This window comes from Delphinapterus leucas, chromosome 3 (assembly GCF_059928025.1).
Source record: "Delphinapterus leucas isolate spDelLeu-1000000601 "Yukka" chromosome 3, BTC_Dleu_Yukka2, whole genome shotgun sequence".
Lineage (NCBI taxonomy): Eukaryota > Metazoa > Chordata > Mammalia > Artiodactyla > Monodontidae > Delphinapterus > Delphinapterus leucas.
Genome location: NC_143131.1, coordinates 113,715,023 through 113,734,099, shown reverse-complemented (window position 1 = coordinate 113,734,099; position 19,077 = coordinate 113,715,023). Strand labels below are relative to the sequence as shown.

The 19,077-nt window shown below is 54.2% G+C and overlaps 1 long non-coding RNA gene across 7 annotated transcripts; it reads left to right on the top strand.

The window, feature by feature from the left end:
• Positions 1-832: 832 nt before the first annotated feature.
• LOC149749647 (uncharacterized) lies at positions 833-18,861 on the top strand. Of its 7 annotated transcripts, none has more exons than XR_016392467.1 (4): positions 833-1,686; positions 2,744-2,898; positions 3,616-10,053; positions 11,545-18,859. It is a non-coding gene; the product is annotated as an uncharacterized LOC149749647 (long non-coding RNA). The 7 variants fall into 7 exon arrangements; XR_016392472.1 differs by having other exon boundaries at positions 11,524-18,859; XR_016392469.1 differs by having other exon boundaries at positions 985-1,686; positions 3,616-3,782; positions 4,108-18,860.
• Positions 18,862-19,077: the final 216 nt, after the last annotated feature.

Below are 19,077 nucleotides of genomic sequence, written 5' to 3'. Positions count from 1 at the left end.
AAGTAGAGATGCTCTCGTCCCAAGCTCTTGTGGGGCTGTTATGAGGTTTAGAAAACCTTACAGGCCTAGCATGTGTCAGTGTGCAGTAAATGCGGGGTCTCACCACTACTCAGAAACTTCTCTCCGACTACCCTGCCTCGTACCCAAGCAGCAGTGGGCTCTCAGGGAGGCGGGGCACCTCCAGGAGGCAGCACCAGTCCATCTGTGCTCCATCAGGCCAACGAGCCACCTGCATCTTTCTCTCAGTCCGCATCGTGCAGCTGTGTGCCCCTAAACATGCCTGGAATTCACCGAACACCACAGACGTCATTTAACAAAGCTGCAAACACACATTTGTCAGAACTCCCTGGATCTAATTTTCCCAACAACCAGAGGAAGGAAGGAGCAAGGCAAACAGTCACCATGTCTCCGAGATCCAAAGCGTCTTGGGTTGTGAAGGAGCTTTGACCCCAAACAGTGGTGATTTCAGGGATGTCACTGCCCTCTGTAGCTTGTAACTCCCTTTCTAGAACAAGGGTGGCTGTACTGGGATAGGACATGAGAGTCCAAGGGCTTCAGGCCTGCCCAGCCCAGAGAAAGGCAGAGTTGTCCAACTGAAATACAACACAGGCCACCAATACAAGCCACATATGTAATTTTACATTTCCTACTAGCCACGTTTAAAAAAAAAAAAGTAAAAAGAAACTTGTGAAATTAAATTTAATAATATATCTCATTGAACCCAAGATACAGAGCATACCAAGTCAACATATAATCAATATTTTTAAATTATTAATGAGATATTTTAGAGCTTTTGTTTCACACCAAGTATTTGGAAGTCTGGGTATATCTCACTGTACATCTCAACCTGGACCAGCTACATCTCAAGCGCTCAGTGGCCATCAGGTGGCTAGTGGCTACTGAACGGTAGTGCCGGCCTGACAGAAGCAGCAGGCATCCTCCTCCTTACACCTGATTTTCCAAGTTTAAAACTGTGAATGCCTGGGCTTCCCTGGTGGCGCAGTGGTTGAGAGTCCGCCTGCCGATGCAGGGGACGCGGGTTCGTGCCCCGGTCCAGGAGGATCCCACATGCTGCGGAGCGGCTGGGCCCGTGAGCCATGGCTGCTGAGCCTGCACGTCCGGAGCCTGTGCTCCGCAACGGGAGAGGCCACAACAGTGAGAGGCCCGCGTACCGCAAAAAAAAAGAAAATGTGAATGCCTTGCTCTTTATTAAAAATAATTATAATTATCGAGCATAAGGATACTAATTATGGTCTTTTATTGGGTCCTTCCTATGACCAGGCACGTGCCTCACAATAATCATGTGAGATAGGATTTTACAAAGGAGAAAACTGAGGCACAGAGAGGGCAAGTCATCTGCCCAAGCTCACACAGCTACTAGGTGGTAGAAATGGGATTGGAACTCAGGCAGTCTGACCCCAGAGCCCTTGCTCCTAATCGCTGCTCTACACTGCCTTCTCAGCCCCACCCTTTCCACCTATCCCCTTGGCTACATCTCAAACTGTCTAGGAGGGCAGGGAGGTGCCAGGAGAACAGCTTTAACTGGCTCCCTTCCTCCTCCCCTCGGCTCCCCAGACTGCCACGGCCCAACCTAGGACCCAGGCTCCACTCCAGCCCACTCTCACCCACCACCACCTGGGAGCTGGCAGGCTCAGCCCAGGGAGGAGCGACTTCATTCACAGGCTGGTAAAGGGGATAATTAAACACCCGGCCCACGCCCCCAGCCCCCAGGACCAGGAACCCCAGCCACCTCATCGCCCTGCGGCCAGCCAACAGGCTCAGAGGAATGCCACACAGAATTCGGCAGTGGGCAGAGCAGGGCAAAATCCCCCTTTATAGAGTTAGTTTTGCTGTGGAGTTTTCACTGGCCTGTAAAATATTTTTATATTTACTATATGTTTAATGGGAACTCCGAGAATCAACAGGGTGTAAATAATGAAAACTAGGACAGTAAAGGCCCCAATAAACCTCACAACAGCCCTTTGATGCTCCCTGGGAGCTCCAGCTTCTCCTTCCTCCCCAGACCCCATCCTCTGACCTCGGAGCAAGCCCAGAAGCCCGGGGACGCTCAGCAAGCCCATCTCTGGCTCCCAGAAGTTAGGCTCACCTGTCAGCAGAGAGGGCTATGCCACTGGTAGAGCCCACTGAACAGGCGAAGCGAGAAAGGGCCTACTATGCGCCCGGCCAACGCCAGCGCTCATGGGATCTTGGCCAAGAGGAGACCTGATGAGGGCTTCCTCCTCCCCGACCCCGCGGCCTCTGACAGCTCTCCCAGTCCCGGGTCCCGACGCCAGCCCCGACGGTACAGACTCATGATGGACCATCGTGTTCCCAAGGCCACAGCATCCCGAGGTCTCGCTGGGGAACCACAAGTCTTAGGAGAAAGTGTTCCATCCACAAACCCTGACCTCCATGGCTCTGCGGCACCCTGGCCCAGTGTGCCCACGAAAGCTCCCAGTGCCCCCGTCAGCACCCCGCTGCCCACATCCCCCTGACACCATGCACAGGACAAAGCCAAGGGGAAGCAGGACCTTGCTTCTGTCCCAGGCAGGAGCACAGAGGCACAGAGAAGGGAAGAAACAAACCCAGAGAGTGGGTACCAGTTAGTGGCAGAGCGAAGCTTAGCCTCAGGGCTAGAGACCCCATGGTCAGGGAATGAGACTCAGCCTGAGGCTCTGCCCTCCCCAGGCAGGAGTTGTTCTCTCCACACGTCAACAGCAGCCACCCTACCTCTGCCTACCAGGGACCCCGATGAATGCGGACTCCATCCCTGACAATCCAACCCTCTCCATCCTGGGTCACCACAATGAATGCTGAGCCCAAACCTTCCTCTCCAGAGCCAAGCCCTGCGACCTGCTGCTTCCACCTCACGTGTGCCCTTCGCACACCTGAACACAGGTAAGTACCCTTTCCCCAGATCCCAGAGCATCCCCATACAGCGAGGTGCCCATCTCCTCACGGCACCAGGCTGCCCAGGCCTCTTACAATGAGGCACCACCCCCAGGAGGACCCGCTGTCCCCTCAACCAATCAGGACACTAAACGTCTATTCACGCGTTTGGAGGTGGCCTTCAGAGGTGTTGATCAAGCAGCCATAAAACGTGACACGAGTTGACGCCAGCTTTGTAGCCAGAATCTCTGCTGCGGACAGAGTTCAAAAACTGATCTCCCGAGCCTAAACACAGCGCTCCGCACTTACCCCAGGTAAAGTCCCGCTCACTAGCTGTGGCCCCAGGGTGCCCACCCGGCCTCCTCAGCACCCATGTGGTCGAGCGCTGCCCCTTCCCAGCCCAGCAGCCTCACCGGCCCATCAACAAGGCCCCACTCAGACACTCCCAGCCACACTCGACCCAATAACATACACGCGTCGGCCCCACCGCGAGGCCGTGGGGACCTACGGGGGAGAAATCCCTGCGGGGCCACAGACAGACAAGCTGGAGGGTGAAGGGCGCGAACACAGCAGCCCCTCAGACACAAGTCAGGTTGGAGCAGCTCCTCCCCGGGGACAGGTCAGGCGGTGCTCCCGTCTGCAGCAGCTACACCAACAGGAGATTCTTGTCTCTCAACCCCTATAATTATAGTCCCCGGTGTTCGGTTAACACCCGTGTCATTGCAGGGTGTTGGAACAAGCAGATTCTGAGCGAGAAAAATTAAACAAGAGCATTTGACAAGTGGCCCGTTCCCCTGCGGCACCACACTGAGCCAGGCCAAGGGGGACGTGGCTGGGCCTCGCGGGGCCACCTGGAAGGAGCCCTCACCCAGGGCAGGAAGCAGGAGTCTGCGGTAAGGAGGGCAACGTCCTGTTTGGGAGAAGAGGTCCCACAAGGGCCCTGGAGAGGGGGAGGCTGGGCGGGTCATTGGATGTCTGCTCCCCTGAGACTCCCTCATCCGGTGCAGCAGCCGGACGGCAGATGCGGGGCGCGGCGAGGCACCCTCTGGGAGAGGCCTGAGCAGGTGGAGAGACGCAGCAGCCCGCTTCCTCCCACTCCTACACCTCCCCACCTCCCGAGGAAGCAGGCCACGGAGACAACGGGGGTCGTGGGGGTCTGTGCCCAGGGCCTTCTCCAGCCCCACTGACTCAGCCCAACTCAACTTTCCCACACCCCAGGGAGCTGCAACTCAAGACGTCGGCATTGAGCCCCACATGCAGGGGCTGCCGCGGGGACTGCATCCCTGCCACCCAGTCCCTGGCAGGCTTCAACACCAAGCACTCGACCTCCAGCCCCTGCCCCACAAAAGCTCACAATCTGCCAACAAACAGTAATGGGTGCTCGCGTGCTGGAGCAAACCTGCCGCAGACACAGGGTCTGGAGCATCCTCCACACCACCCACTCAGCCCCGCAGTTCCCAGGGTGCCCAGGTCTCCCCCGATGGGACCAAACTCAGGCCTCACACTGAGGACCAGAGACACGGCCGACGGACCTAGAACACCAACAACGTTCCCCACTGATCCGCTGCCGTCCCCACGTAAGCACTTTGTAGCCACTCTCGCTCCCCTGATCCCCACCTAACAGTTGCTGTAACCATCCCATTTTACAAGTGAGAAAACCAAGTGAGAAAATCCTGAAGTGGTAGATGCAGGATTTAAACCCAAGTCTGATCATCTCTAAATCCCAGAGGACATCTGAGGACAGTCTGGGCTCTTTACAAAGGGCAATTCAGGGAGACCCCCCAGAGAAGTCTCCCTGAGCTCCCAGGTCCCAGCGCAGGCCCCAGCTGCTTGCTCACCCTCTACCCATGCTAAGCCGTGGGGGACGTGAGGATGGCTCCCCCCAAATCCCGTTCAAAGAGAGGCACTGAACAGACTTTGGCTTCCCAGCCCCTGCCATGAGAGAGAACACATGTTTCCTGTGTTCCTTCTCTCCTTCAGCTCTCCCCACATGCTGGAGATATTATTATTATTTATTATTTGCTGAGTGCTGACAGCACGCTGAGCATCAGGTCTGGGAGCCCAGGCCCTGCCAACATGGCTTACAGTCAGACAGCCTGCATGACACGGTTCCTCCGCCACCAAGATACACACCCAGCTGCTGGGGCTGGCTGCTGGGGACCCAGCCTCCGAGACCCTCCTCTCCTGTCCTCAGCCGCAGCAGTCCATGCCCCCGGGCCTCTCACACATCCCAGGAGGACGACACCTTTAGTCTGGGCAGCCAGACATTCCAGGGGCTGGGCCTCCAACCCCACGAGGTTGGGGGAGGATTTGCTCAGGGCGGGGCTGGGGCAGACCCAGGAGAAAGCCCTGCCGGCAGGGCCTCCTCGGCTTAGCCCGTACTCGCACCTGCTGGTAGCGATCCTAAAAACCCAAGATGGCCAATGGCACCAGCCCCTTCTCTCCTGAGCACCCAGCTCACTCTCCCCTTCTTCCTCAGAAGAGAGGACTAGAGGCCAGAGTGAGCTCCCGGGGACAGGGAGAACCCCAGGGCCCTGTCCTAGAAGCAGGGCCAGGACTAAGGGGAGGTGAGTGAGGCCCAAACTTTTAGGGGCACAAAATGTAAGCGGGCCCCAAAAAACTCAGCAATCAAGCTTAACAATGTTTCCATGCAATATTTTTCATTTAGCTGTTTTTCTGGGGTTTTATCTTGTTCCTTCATCTGGTACATAGTCCTCTGCCTTTTCATTTTGTCTGTCTTTCTGTGAACGTGGTCTTCGTTCCACAGGCTGCAGAACTGTAGTTCTTGCTTCTGCTGTCTGCCCTCTGGTGGATGAGGCTATCTAAGAGGCTTGTGCAAGCTTCCTGATGGGAGGGCCTGGTGGTGGGTAGAGCTGGCTGGTGCTCTGGTGGGCAGAGCTCAGTAACACTTTAATCCGCTTGTCTGCTGATGGGTGGGGCTGGGTTCCCTCCCTGTTGGTGGTTTGGCCTGAGGCAACCCAGCACTGGAGCCTACCTGGGTCTTTGGTCGGGCTAATGGTGGATTCCGGGAGGGCTCACGCCAAGGAGTACTTCCCAGAACTTCTGCTGCCAGTGTCCTTGTCCCCATGGTGAGCCTCAGCTGCCCCCCTGCCTCTACAGGAGACTCTCCAACACTAGCAGGAAGGTCTGGTTCAGTTTCCCCTGGGATCACTGCTCCCTCCCCTGGGTCCCGATGCGCACACTACTTTGTGTGTGTCCTCCAAGAGTGGAGTCTCTGTTTCCCCCAGTCCTGTCGAAGTCCTACAATCAAATCCCACTAGCCATCAAAGTCTGATTCTCTAGGAATCCCTCCTCCCATTGCCGGACCCCCGTCAGGTTGGGAAGGTTGGGAAGCCTGACGTGGGGCTCAGAACCTTCACTCCATTGGGTGGACTTCTGTGGTATAAGTGTTCTCCAGTTTGTGAGTCATCCACCCAGGAGTTACGGGATTTGATTTTACTGTGGTTGCGCCCCTCCTACCATCTCATTGTGGTTCCTCCTTTGTCTTTGGATGTGGGGTATCTTTTTTGGTGAGTTCCAGTGTCTTCCTGTTGATGATTGTTTAGCAGTTAGCTGTGATTCCAGTGCTCTCGTAAGAGGGAGTGAGCGCACATCCCTCTACTCCACCATCTTGAATCAATCTCCTCCACGCAATATTTTTAAAAATCAAAATCAAGGTCAAGTAAAAATAAATTAAGGCCAAAATCCATGATGAATATAATACCAATATTCTAAGTAAATACAAGATCAGTACTGCTGATTTTTCCTTTGCCTTAGGTTCCAATATGGCTCGACACGGCATTGCTAAGAAGGCCACTTGGACCGGGGTTGTCGGGGGTGGGGGGTGGGAGGTGGCTCCCCCAGCCCATCCTCTGCACTGGAGGAATCTCCGTCACCCCTTAGCAATGTCTCCCCGAGTGAGGACTCACAGAGAAGGTCATCGTCCATCCCTGAGGGTCTTCCTGGAGAAAGAAGTATTCAGAGGTCAGTGGAGCCTATCAGTATCCAGGGGTGGGATAAGGAGAAGATGTACCTTGGAGCACCTATGCTTCTCCCCCACTCACATATGGGTGCCCAGCCTCATGCATCTGGAAGGACCACTCGTGAACCAGCCATTGGCCCTGACCTGGGCAGCTGGGGGGACCCACCCACATTTCCCCATCATCATTCTGGACACCCTGGCCTCATTCCAGGCCTTTCTTTCCCCTCAGCTGAATCATTCTCTTACTCATTTCTTTCACAAGGGTCATGTTCACAGTCTCAGGGCCAGACCCCAGGCTGGCCTCAGAGATGGAACAGTCCTGCTCCATCTTCGGAAGCTCACAGTCAGATGCAAGGAGGTGAAGACAAGCTCAGGCCTTGAGGCCACAGCAAGGGGGGAAGGGAGCCACCTAATCCAGCCAGAAGCAGCGGGGAGGGCAGGCAGGGGGGCAGGGAGGCCTTCCAGGGGCTTAACCAGGGACAAGCAGGTTTTCACCAGTTTGGGGTGAGGGTAGGATGGAAAGGAGAGGGGCTTCCAGAACCAAGAGGGAGCCCGGCACGTTTAGGGAACTGCAGGTACCAGGGTCCAGACATGGGGGAGGCAGGTGAGGCATAGTAAGGTGGCCACCTGAGAAGAGGCTTCTCCACACCCGTTTCTGGTTAGCAGAGTTTCCATGGCTGCAAGTCTTGTGGGGACCTCCACCTTGGAAGCCAAAGAGAAACCCACACTCCTTTGTTTCTGGCTATGGAGATCCCTGGGACTCTGTGGTGGGCACAGCGATGAACACCCACCCCCGACCCCGCCACCTGCCCCAAAGATGCCCATATCCTAATCCCCAGAACCTTCTATTATGTAAATTACATGGCAAAGGGGGGCTTCTGCAAATATGATTAAGTTCAACGGTCTTGAAATGGGGAAATTATCCTGGATTGCCTAGTGGGACCCAATCTAATGACACCAGTCCTTAAAAGTGGGGAGCATCTCCCAGCTGTGGTGAGAGAGAACAGTGGTGATGAAAGGACTGTCAGAGAAATGCAGCGTTGCTGGCTTTGAAGGTGGAGGAAGGGGCCACCAGCCAAGAAATGCAAGCAGCCTCTGGAAGCTGGAAAAGGCAGGAACACAGACTATCCCCTAGAGCCTCCAGATGGAGCACAGCCCTGCCAACACCTTGATCTTAACACAGTGAGACCTTGTCAGCCTCTGATTTACAGAACTGTAAGATGATAAATTTGTGTTGCTTTAAGCCCCTGAATCTGTCGTAATGTATTACAGCAACAATAGAAAACTAATACTGCCCCAGAGCCCTCAGCCGCCCTGCCCTTCCACCTCCTCATGTTTGTCGACAAAAGGGCCTCCCCATGAGAAGCCACTGAAAGAGCTCAGCTCTGTGGCTGCTGCAGCCTGCTCTCTGAGTAAGCACCTAAGCCTATGCTTAGAGCAGTCCAAGCCCACAGGTAGCCCCAGCCTCCCACCCTTTCCCCAGGGGCCCCGACAGGCCCATGCTCCACAGCAGAACCTTCTCCCATCAGCCAGCTCAGTCTCCTCATATCTGGCATGGGCCCGGGCCCAGTCACAGGGGTCTGGACCACCCAGCCTCTCATCACGGGCACAGTTCATCTCAGATCACCCTGCCACGTGTATCTTCCTGAAACAGCAATTTCAACACCTCACTGCCCTGCTGCAAGACTTTCTCTAGCTCCCCAAGGCCTAGAGCAGCGACATACAAACTGTGTTTCTCAGAACCCTGAGGCCCCTGGGGAAGGCGCTGGGGACGGCCTGAAGAGCAGGTGAATGGGGATCAGAAAGGTCCCCGGCTGTTCTACAGTCGTGTACAAGCAAGAGTCACTTCAACAAAGGGGTCTTCATATAGAGAAGAGGTGTAAATATGGTGGCATGCAGGAAAATGTCACAAACCAGTGACAAAACTCAGCACAGAGTCCCCTCCCCTCATGCCTCACCTCCCCCAGCAGCATCAGTACCTTTGCATCTATCGGTGTGATTGTGGGAATCACATCTGTCCCCCTCTATAGGCTGTGAGCTCCATGACAGAGGGGATCATGTCAGTTTTGTTCCCACCTCGGAACCCCAGAATCAAACATGGTGACCGGCACTTTTGAATGGATAATTGAATGACTGAATACTTCCTACCTACACACACACACACACACACACACACACACACACACACACACACCGAGTAGCCCCAGATCACCTCCTTAGCCTCTCAGCACACTGCCCATAGCACACCTCTGAGATCCACACTTTCTAGGGCCCCTTGACACCCACACTGGAAGTGCTTGGGGAGGAGTGGAGTGAAGAGGCTCTCACTCATCTCCTCTGCTCAGATCCTGCCCAGCTCAGGGCTGGACCTGTCCGAGGTGCTAGCAACACCTACCAGGCATCGGCCACCAAAGCCAATGAGTGGGGTGGGGTGCAGGTCAGGGGCACCCCAGTGTCTGTGTGTCTGTAAGCCCGTCCTCAGCTTCCTCTCTGCTCTCTGCTACCTGCCCATCTGACTGCTGTCAAAGCATTCTCTTTCAGCCCACAGGTTCAGCTCAGGGTAGGGGATCCAAATACAGTAGCACAAGCATGGGGCCACGGGCATTTACAACAGAAAGGTCTCCCCTAGGTCCCCACACACCCCCAGCACCATCCTGGGCAAAGGATCCCCCATGAGCTCAGAGCTGCTTGCACCCTCTAAGCCACTGTGAGGGGCAATGAGGAAAGCACTGGGCAGAGGTGGGGGGCTCGTGTGGGTTTGTTCTAAGTGTCTGAGGCTCCTACCCTCATCTTTCCATGCTCCCATTCAACAGACATCTATCAAACACCTACTATGCACCAGGCATTCTCTGTCCAGCCCCTGGCACAGTGCCCATGCACAGTAGGCACTCAATTCTCCTGCCTGCTGCAGCAGTTGCTCCCCAGAAAACTTCCCTGGGCCAGGAAGCTGCATCTGGGCATCCTGACAACCAGCTCAACTCAAGCCTTCACATGCATGTGTGTCTTTATGCGCCAGCAAGAGGCTCCAAGGTCCTGGGAGATACCATCAGAGAGACACTCGGATCTGTGTAGTGTGCAGTGATTCACAGCCGGAGACATCCCTCCCCAGGCTACCGCTAAGTTATCAGCACGACCATCTTCAATTACGAGGCTTGTCACTCATCTCCAGCCATCAGAAGGAAGTGAGTGAGATTAATGTCTTTTTAAAAACTGCTTTCATCCCTTAAAAGGATTCCTCCACAGATGCCATTTACAATTCTAAGAGGAAAAGCTTCCCACCCCCTCAGTCATCTTTGATCATATTGCCTCTCCCAAGAGGCCTTCTCAGGGCTGTGAGGCCACGCAGGAAGCAAGCATGTAGAGCTTGAGAGCCTGTCTGCATAGGTTCAAATCCTAGCTTGCCTGCTTACTGGCTGTATGACCCTGAACGAGTGATTTACCTTTCCCGTGCCTCAGTTTCCTCACCTGTAAGAGGAAGGGGTAACCACACCTATCTCTTAGATTGTGGGAGGATTCAATGGGCTAATACATGGTAAGCACTCAGTACAGTGCCTGGTACATGGTACGTGCTTGGTAAGTATAAGCTGACACTATTTGCTTTCATTATTCCATATCCTTACAACTCCAGGGAATAGATCCTCCCACTTGCTTTGCTTGGCATTCACTAATGGCTTTTCTCTGTATGACAATACTCAACAGCTATTTACAGAGAATTAAGCCTTGTGCCAGGAATACAAAGGAAAGCTACCAAGGCCCAGTGGGAAAAGCAGATACAACACTCTAAGAATATGAAACACAAGACATCATCATCAGTGGAGAAAGAGTGATCTGGGAAATCATGCTGGTGCAGGTATATCAGACGATAAGACATTTGGGCTTTGAGGGCTGAATAGGAGTTTATCAGTTGAATCTTACCCTGTCCAAAGCAGGTGTTCCATAAATAGCTAGCACTTAAATGAGGCAGAGTAGGTGAAGGGCATTCCAGCCCAAGGGAACTGAGGATTTACAGTGTGTTCAAGGATAGAGAAGTGACAGGACATAGTTTAGCCAGAGCAGGAAGTTTACAAGCAGAAAAATAAGTTGAGGCCAAGTTGGGGAAAGGTCTTGAATGCCATACTCAGGGGTCTTGGCTTTATTCCAGGCTCTACAGGGCCATGTCAGAGGAGAAGTGACAAATCAGAGGTGGGTTTAGAAAAATGGCTTGATTTGCAAAGCAGGTGACACAAGACTGAAGACAGCAGACCAGGGAGGAGGTCATGGCAGCCCTGTCTTCACTCATCAACTGAGCCCTGCTCTCCACTTGCCCTTGAACTTTCTTCCTGGTAGAGATGTTCTCAAGTTCACACCCCTAGAGACCCCACACTCCCAGCTATTCTGGTTAAGGACATGGTGCCCACAGCTGCCTGCTATCAGAAGGGGCCCTCAGCCAAGACCTTTCGGGGGAATATTCACGTCTCCATGCAAGTCCCCAGCTGACAGATGGAACTGGCTGAGAGACAATGTTTCCATACATTGGAAAAACCTATGGCAGGCTGGCTTCTGGAATTCCAGGGAACTGACTTTTCAGCACTTAGGGCCTGTGGCTCTTACTTCTCCCTCCCCCATCCTAGGTGCCCCCTTCCTTTCCGCTCAGTCCAGCTTATCCTGGCTAGTACATTTCTTCCTAAATGCAGGTTGTGACGTTATGCGTCACGGACACTTGAGAACCCTCCATGGATCAAGCTGTGCTCCTACCTCACCAACCTGGCAGAGATGCTGCCAGCACTGCCAACACCATCCTGACCATCTGCCCGGAGGCTGGGGCCACACTTAGGCAGCTGCCCCAGCAGGCACTAAAATTAGGTGACCCGTCAGACCCAGGACATGGTGATCACGGGCAGGCTACCAAAGCTGCCCAGAGGGTCACTCCTCCCAGCCCAGGACCCGAGGCAGAACAAGAGCGGCCCAGTGTCCTTTCACGCCCGGGGAAACTGAGGCCTGGAGAAGAGCAGGAATCACTGAAGGGCTGAGAACTTGGAGTTTTATTTATTCCTTTAGGAATTGTCCTTGAGGGTGAACAGTAATACATCCCCCTAGTAGAAATTTAAAATATATTCCATGAAGAGATGAGAATTTGAAAACCACAATCCCATCCCCTGAGCTAAGTTCCACTTATTCTAATATATCTCCCTCCTTCTTTGCAGACTGTTTTACACAACAGAAAACACGCTTTACAACTTATAAAATGTTCCCTTCCTCTACCTAGAATCATTTTGACAAGTCATTAAAAATTCTTTATATGCATCAATTTGAATCAACGTACAGTATTCCATTTTATTAACATGCCAAAGAAATCCCCTATTGTTGAAGTTATTTCCCCTTTCGCGCTGTTATAAAAAAACACTGCAGTAAACACCTAGGCACATGAATGTTTCTCCACATCTATGCTGATCTCCTCAGGATGGATTGCCAGCAGTGGAATGAATGGGTCACAAGAGAAGCATATGTTCAGGCTCTTGATACAGACTGCCTCCTCCTTTCCAAAAAGCCTCCCCACACATTCCTCTGTCAGCTCTGGCCACGGCTCCTTCCTTCCACAGTTTGCTCATTCCTGGGATCATTTCTCTTCAAGGAAGTTTGTGTCTGTAACGCTTGCTTGTCTAACACTGCAGACAAAAGCATCTGTTCAGTGCAACACTGAGCGGCAGTTCCTTTTTCCTAAACTAACCACAGCATCCAGGAGACGCAGGAAGTAATCAGGGACTCAGAGTAGCTACTCCTGTGTATGTGGGCCTTAAATTAGGGGTCAAAGTGAAACCCGTTGATCTGGTCCTTCCAAAGAGCCCCAGCGACCTCTCCTACCCCAGCTCACCCAGCTGCACACACCCAGGAAACAATTCTCTTCAGTGATGCTGTCCATCCCCAACAAGGTTAACTGATAACCCAAATTATGACACCAGACCTAAGACGGCAACCCATAAAGCAACTTGGCCAAGAATCAAAGTGCCTTTGCATTTCCCAGCAGGGAAACTAAACTCCAGGCTCAGTGTAAATAGGCTGTCTCTGGTCCGACGTCAGCCTCACTGCTGGCAAGTTATAGATGGCACTGCCGTATCACCCGTCATAAATACAGTCCCTTGGCTAAACAAAACCGACAGTTTTGTGTCAATAACCTTTGAACCACTCAAACCCAGTGTCAATTGTATTTGTCTTCCAGCTGAGGTTTACTCTAGACTGTTTGCTAAATCAGGGCTCATCTGCGGAGATAATTCAAATATATTACAGGCACCAGGCAGACACAAGGGCCCCTACCTCTGCTCCCGGGCCTCCCCCAGGCCTCACAAGGGTTTCCACCGTGGCAGCCTGCATGCTGCCCATTCCCCTCAACACTCAGCAAGTCTTACCAGGAAAGAACAAGAAACAGGGGGAAAGAAGAGACACTGAGGCCAGGATTAGAACCCTGGCACTGCTGCCAGCCCTCTGGGCCACCCCAGCAAAGTCACCCAAGCACGGGAAGCCTCTGTCTTCTCCTGAACGAAGGAAGTACCTAGTCTCCTGAAACATCGAGTCCCTATTTTCAGAGGACTGCTCATGTATCACATCAGGCCACATGAAGGAATCAGCTCTGGACAGTGATAACCCAGGAAGAGCAGAAATGCAGAATCAGCTCCCAGTGCCGTACAAGAGATGGATGAGCAGAAAGCAAAACCCTCCAAGTGCTGCTGTGTTGAGGAGCAACCAACGTGGAGACACCCTGACCTGACTGGGGCCGGGTTGGGCTCCAAACAGATATGACATAATACACAGCTACCTTTTCACAGAAAGGGATACAGCACAGGGCTTCCCTGGTGGCGCAGTGGCTGGGAATCTGCCTGCCAGTGCAGGGGGCACGGGTTCGAGCCCTGGTCCAGGAAGATCCCACATGCCGTGGAGCAACTAAGCCTGTGTGCCACAACTACTGAGCCTGCACTCTAGAGGCCGCAAGCCACAACTACTGAGCCCATGTGCCACAGCTACTGAAGCCCGTGCGCCTAGAGCCCGTGCTCCGCAACAAGAGAGGCCACCATGATGAGAAGCCCGGGCACCACAACGAAGAGTTGCCCCCATTCATCGTAATTAGAGAAAGCCCACATGCAGCAACAAAGACAAAGACAGCCAAAAATAAATAAACAAATTAATTAATTAATAAAATTGCATTTTTAAAAAATCCTTTAAAAAAAAGAAGGATACAGCACAGAGACAGCCCAGCTCTGGCCAAGACGGGTGCAGTTACCCTGGCCACCTGAGGCTGGGCTAATTTGTGCAATCAGCCTGCTGCATGCCAAGCCCTGCGCTGCCGCCAGGGAGACAGGAACTCAGACGAGATTCGTGCTCCCACCGCCAAGGCTCCTCTCACACCCCCTCGGACCACCCCCACCTACCTAACTACCCACCCACCTACCTACGTACCTTCAACAGCTGGGGGCCTCTCAGCCATGGCCCAGGGTCTTCAGTGCCTTTCACCATCTGGGGGGCTTCACCCAAGCCCACTCGCAAGCCCCCCAGCTGGCAGGAAGCCAAGCACCCCCAGTGAGGAAGGGGAAAAGGCTTAGGAGACTGCCTCTGCTTCGTCTCAGGGCTATGAAGCTGGGGGCTTGACAGGAGGTTAGAATGGGAGGACTGGGGTGTTAAGGGCTGTGTTTTAATGACCATGAACCTCTCTGGGAAATGAATGAGAAGAAACTCAACAAGGAAACCCCTGGGCGAAATGGAAGGGGCAAAGAGAGAACACAGCTGTGTTGTGGTTAACAGAGCTCCAGGCAAGCTAGTCACCCAGTACCGATCTGTAAAATGGGAATTATGCTCTCTGCCCAAAGAGTCACTGCCACGATCAGACAAAGTGGGGACCATCGAAGCCTTCTGCATCTTGAAACACGTCCACAAGCAGAAGGGATGATGGCTGCTGTGGTTAGAAGGCTGTGCTTCCCCTACATCGACCAGGAGGCAGAGACCCACATCCCGCCCCTGGCTCCACCTCTAACTGCTCTGAGACCCCAGGGAAGTGCCACCCCTCCCTGGGCCTCACTGGAATCGGGAGGGACTTATACAAGGCAGTCTCGAAAGTCCCTTCAGCTCTGATGCCATAGGATGGATTCCGTGATGGGGGTCGACTACCGAGGCCAGCCCACGGCAAGGTGCCCCTTCCCAGAGGTCAGCTCGACCCCTCCCCCATCAATTTGATGGGAGTCGCAGAGGAGGTGTTGGCAGAACCAGGGTCAAAGACGTCACCATCACTCACCTTTGGGAGCCTAACCCCTATCCGGGGATGCGGGGATCCCTCAGTCTTCCACTTCTCATCTCTGCCGGCCCCTGGGAGAAGGGAGTGCCGGGACCATCCCTTTACCACCTGGAGGAATAGAAAGGGCAAAGCGGCAGCGTCTGTGCCGAGCGGGGAAGGCAGGAGACATTTATAAATGACCCTCTTAGCTGTTTACGAGACACCTTCTGAGAGAAAGCAGAGGAGGAGAAATAAACTTGAAGTAGGGAAACCTGGCTGGTGTCTGAGATGAGCTTTGATAAGCCAGCTGCGCCAGCATTTCTTCTGCTTTTATGGCTACCTTTACGGCCCTGTGTTTGGGACCCTTTATCAGGGGCCGGAAGGAGAGAGCAGGCAAGACAAAAAGCCTTCCCTGGCAACTCCACGAGCAGATCCCACCTCCTCTGGAGATCAAGATAACCCCAGTGTGCCTCCCAGTCCAGGCAGCTGTGCCCCAGACGCCCAGATCTGGGGTGGACAAGGAATTCCTGAGCCCGGCAGTAAATTTGAAGAGCCAGGCCCTTGGGCAGCCCTGACTGTGCTGCAGCCACACGACAACAGTGCTGGGACTGGGCTTCTCCTGAGACCACTAGGTAGCCCCATCAGGACACTCTGGATCCCTTATCCCAAAACCCACTGACATCAGGAGGGGTGTCTTGGGGTTCCTCCCCCAGCATAACCTGGTGCTTCCTGCTGGGCCTGGGGCTAGGACAGCTTCCCAGACTCACACCCAGGTTGAGGCTGGGGATCCACCATTCTCACCACCCTGAACTTTCCAGCATTATGTAATGGTTAAAAATATGGGGTAGAGAAAGACTGTTCCGTCAAGCAACCAGTTCTGAATCCCAGCTCCTCCCCTTGCTACCTGGGGCGGTAACCCTCTCTGGGCCTTGGTTTTCTCATCTGTTAAATGGCCGGTGCAATCAGTCCCTAACCTTGCAGGACGGGACACGTAGAAGGAGCGCAGCAGATAGGAAGAGTCTTCAAACTGGGTGTCTGGACGTCCCAGCAGCAAAAGTAGTCAAGATGCCAGTGTTCACGGCTCATTTTCCTAGACTGGCCATGCTCTGGAAGCCTGAAACCTTCATGTCAGCCTCACCTGAATGATGGTGGCCCAAGCCCCGGCCCCATATGTATGGCAAACCTTACTGGGCTCCTAACATGAGCCACTGTGCTTGGGGCTAGGGGACAGTGTTACAGAAATGGAGAAAGATATAGTCGTGACACCCAGGGAGTCCACAGTCTGTGGCCAAAAACAAGCCTACAGATTCAGGATATGTGAAGTGCAAAACTCGGAGATGGTGCCAAGGGAGCAGGACAGTAGATACAGGCATGGTCGGGGAGCGGGGCTGGAGGAGCTACTCAGAAGATGGGTCTCTGGGCTGGGCCTGAAGAAGTGAGTAGGAGTTTGCCAAGAGAAAGAGAAGGAGAAGGAAACCATTCCCTAGTCAATTAATGGCTGGTAATTCGTAGCAGGTGAGCCCCATGGAGGGGCGGCAAGGACAGCCGGGCCCAAGCAGCAGAGGCTGAGAGGAAACGTGGACCAGCCTCCACTTAGAAGAGCCTTGAATGGCGGCTGGGCAGCCCCAGCCTAGTGCTAAAGGTGCCAAAGGTGCGGCCCAGGGCAGGTAAAGGGTGTGGGCCAGGTAACAACATCAGTTTAGACTGCTTTGGGGGAAATGCTCTTGGATCACAGCAGAGGACGACAGGGAGAATAGGGTCTTGGAGGAGACTGAACAAGAAAGCAGGTGATGAGGGTACAGCAGGGTGAATGCCCAAGAATCTGGCTCACTCAGAGCTGCCCCCGTGGAACCAGAGAGCCTGCCCTCCAGTAGATCCATGTGGCCAGACCATTATGCCCACCGCAGACCTGCTTCTCAAAGGCGTCCAAGAGATCAGAACCAGGTGCCCGAATGCAGCCCTGGCATCTCCAGAGCCCCGCTGGTGCCACAGCCACCCCAGGCCTGGAGGCAGTCACCCACTGCTGGGCAACCCAGGCACCTCACAGCACAGACACCCCATATGTGCCTCTCCTCTTCTCAGACGACACCCAGGCCCTTGCTTCCGAGGTACTTTGGAGGCAAAACTACGTGCTTTTTCCTCCCTGCTCCCAGCTCAGCCCAGCTGCACCAGGCTCCCCTAAGACCATGCTTGCAGCCACCCGAAGCCTGTGGGTCCATCAGCCACAGCCCTGGATGGGCTCCAGCATGGTTCAGAGTGCACTCCTAGTTTCCTGGCCCAGCAACTCTTATCTCCCCTTCCAACGCCCTGGACCCTCGCCCTCCATCCTTTCCAAGGGTCCCCCAACAGCTGTGTGCTCTGCAGGGACATACCCTCCACCCACCCCCAAGTAGAACCCCAACCTGGCTTCTTTTTTTAAAACATTATATTTTGGAATAATACAGATTCGCTGGAAGTTGCCCAGATAGTACAGACAGGCCTGTGAGCCCCTCCCCGTTCCCCCATGGTTGCATCTTACATTACTATAGTGCAACACCAACACTAGGAAACTAACACTGCTATAAAGCATGTGTAGTTCTCATTTTCTCGCATGTGTAGATTCATGAAATCACCACCAAAATCAAAATACTGAACCGTTCCATCAGCCCAACCTTTGAGATGGCCTTTTTTTTTTTAATTTAAAATACATACGATAAAACTTTTATAAAAAAACCAAATCCGGGTGGGGAATGGAGACTGAAGTCAAGAGATTTAGCATCAGACGCACTAGTCAAACAGTCCACACTGGAGCAAAGAGTCAGGTGGGGTAAAAGGAACCTTGTTTCCCTCTTCCCACTCTCCTGCCGCATGGCCCTGCCCCAGGGCCGCCAGAGAGTGGAGGGAGAAACAGAAGCGTGAAAGGGCAGCGAGGGACCCAGACACATGGACCCAGAGCCCCAATCCAGAAAGGCCAGGGCCCTGCATTTCTCCATGCCCCCAACAGGGTGAGCCAACAGCCTTCAGTGAACCAAGGCAGCTCCCCTACCCGCTGCAGCCCAGCTACCACCCAAGTCCCTTCTTCCCCTCCTTGAAGGCTGAAGGGGGCTTCTCCATTGCCTCACCATTGCCACAGAGGGACCCCTGGCCAGGTAGGGGCCCCACAGGTTGCTGAATGAAGGAGCATATATGACTCTGGTGAGTCCCTTCCCCTCTTAGGCCCTGAGGCCCCCGGCCCCAACCCCAAAGTAAGGTAGAAGCACAGCCAGGGAAGTTTGGATGATAACTCTGGGTGGGCCTGTGAAAGAACCCAGGAAGGGGGTTAGCATCTAGATTTCATCCACCAGGCCTCATGGCCACCTCTCCCCTTCCTGAGGGCCCCTGGTGTGGGATCCTTGGAGAATGTTGGGTACAGGGGCTACAAACTCAATGGGCGTGGAGAGGCAGAGGGAGGCACTTGGAGCTCAGGCCAGCCCTCTGGTGTGGGGCCCAGGGATCGAGGGTCCAGGGATCCAGGGCCCAGGGATCCAGAGCCCAGGGATCCAGAGCCCAGGGATTCAGGGTCCAGGGATCCACAGCCCAGGGATTCAGGGTCCAGGGATCCAGAGCCCAGGGATCCAGGGTCCAGGGATACAGAGCCCAGGGATCCAGAGCCCAGGGATTCAGGGTCCAGGGATCCAGAGTCCAGGGATCCAGAGCCCAGCAATCGAGGGCCCAGGGATCCAGAGCCCAGGGATCCAGTGCCCAGGGATCCAGAGCCCAGGGATCCAGGGATTCAGGGTCCAGGGATCCAGAGCCCAGGGATCCAGGGTCCAGGGATCCAGGGTCCAGGGATCCAGAGCCCAGGGATCGAGGGTCCAGGGTCCAGGGATCCAGAGCCCAGCGATCGAGGGCCCAGGGATCCAGAGCCCAGGGATCCAGGACCCAGGGATCCAGAGCCCAGGGATCCAGAGGCCAGGGATCCAGGGCCCAGGGATCCAGAGCCCAGGGATCC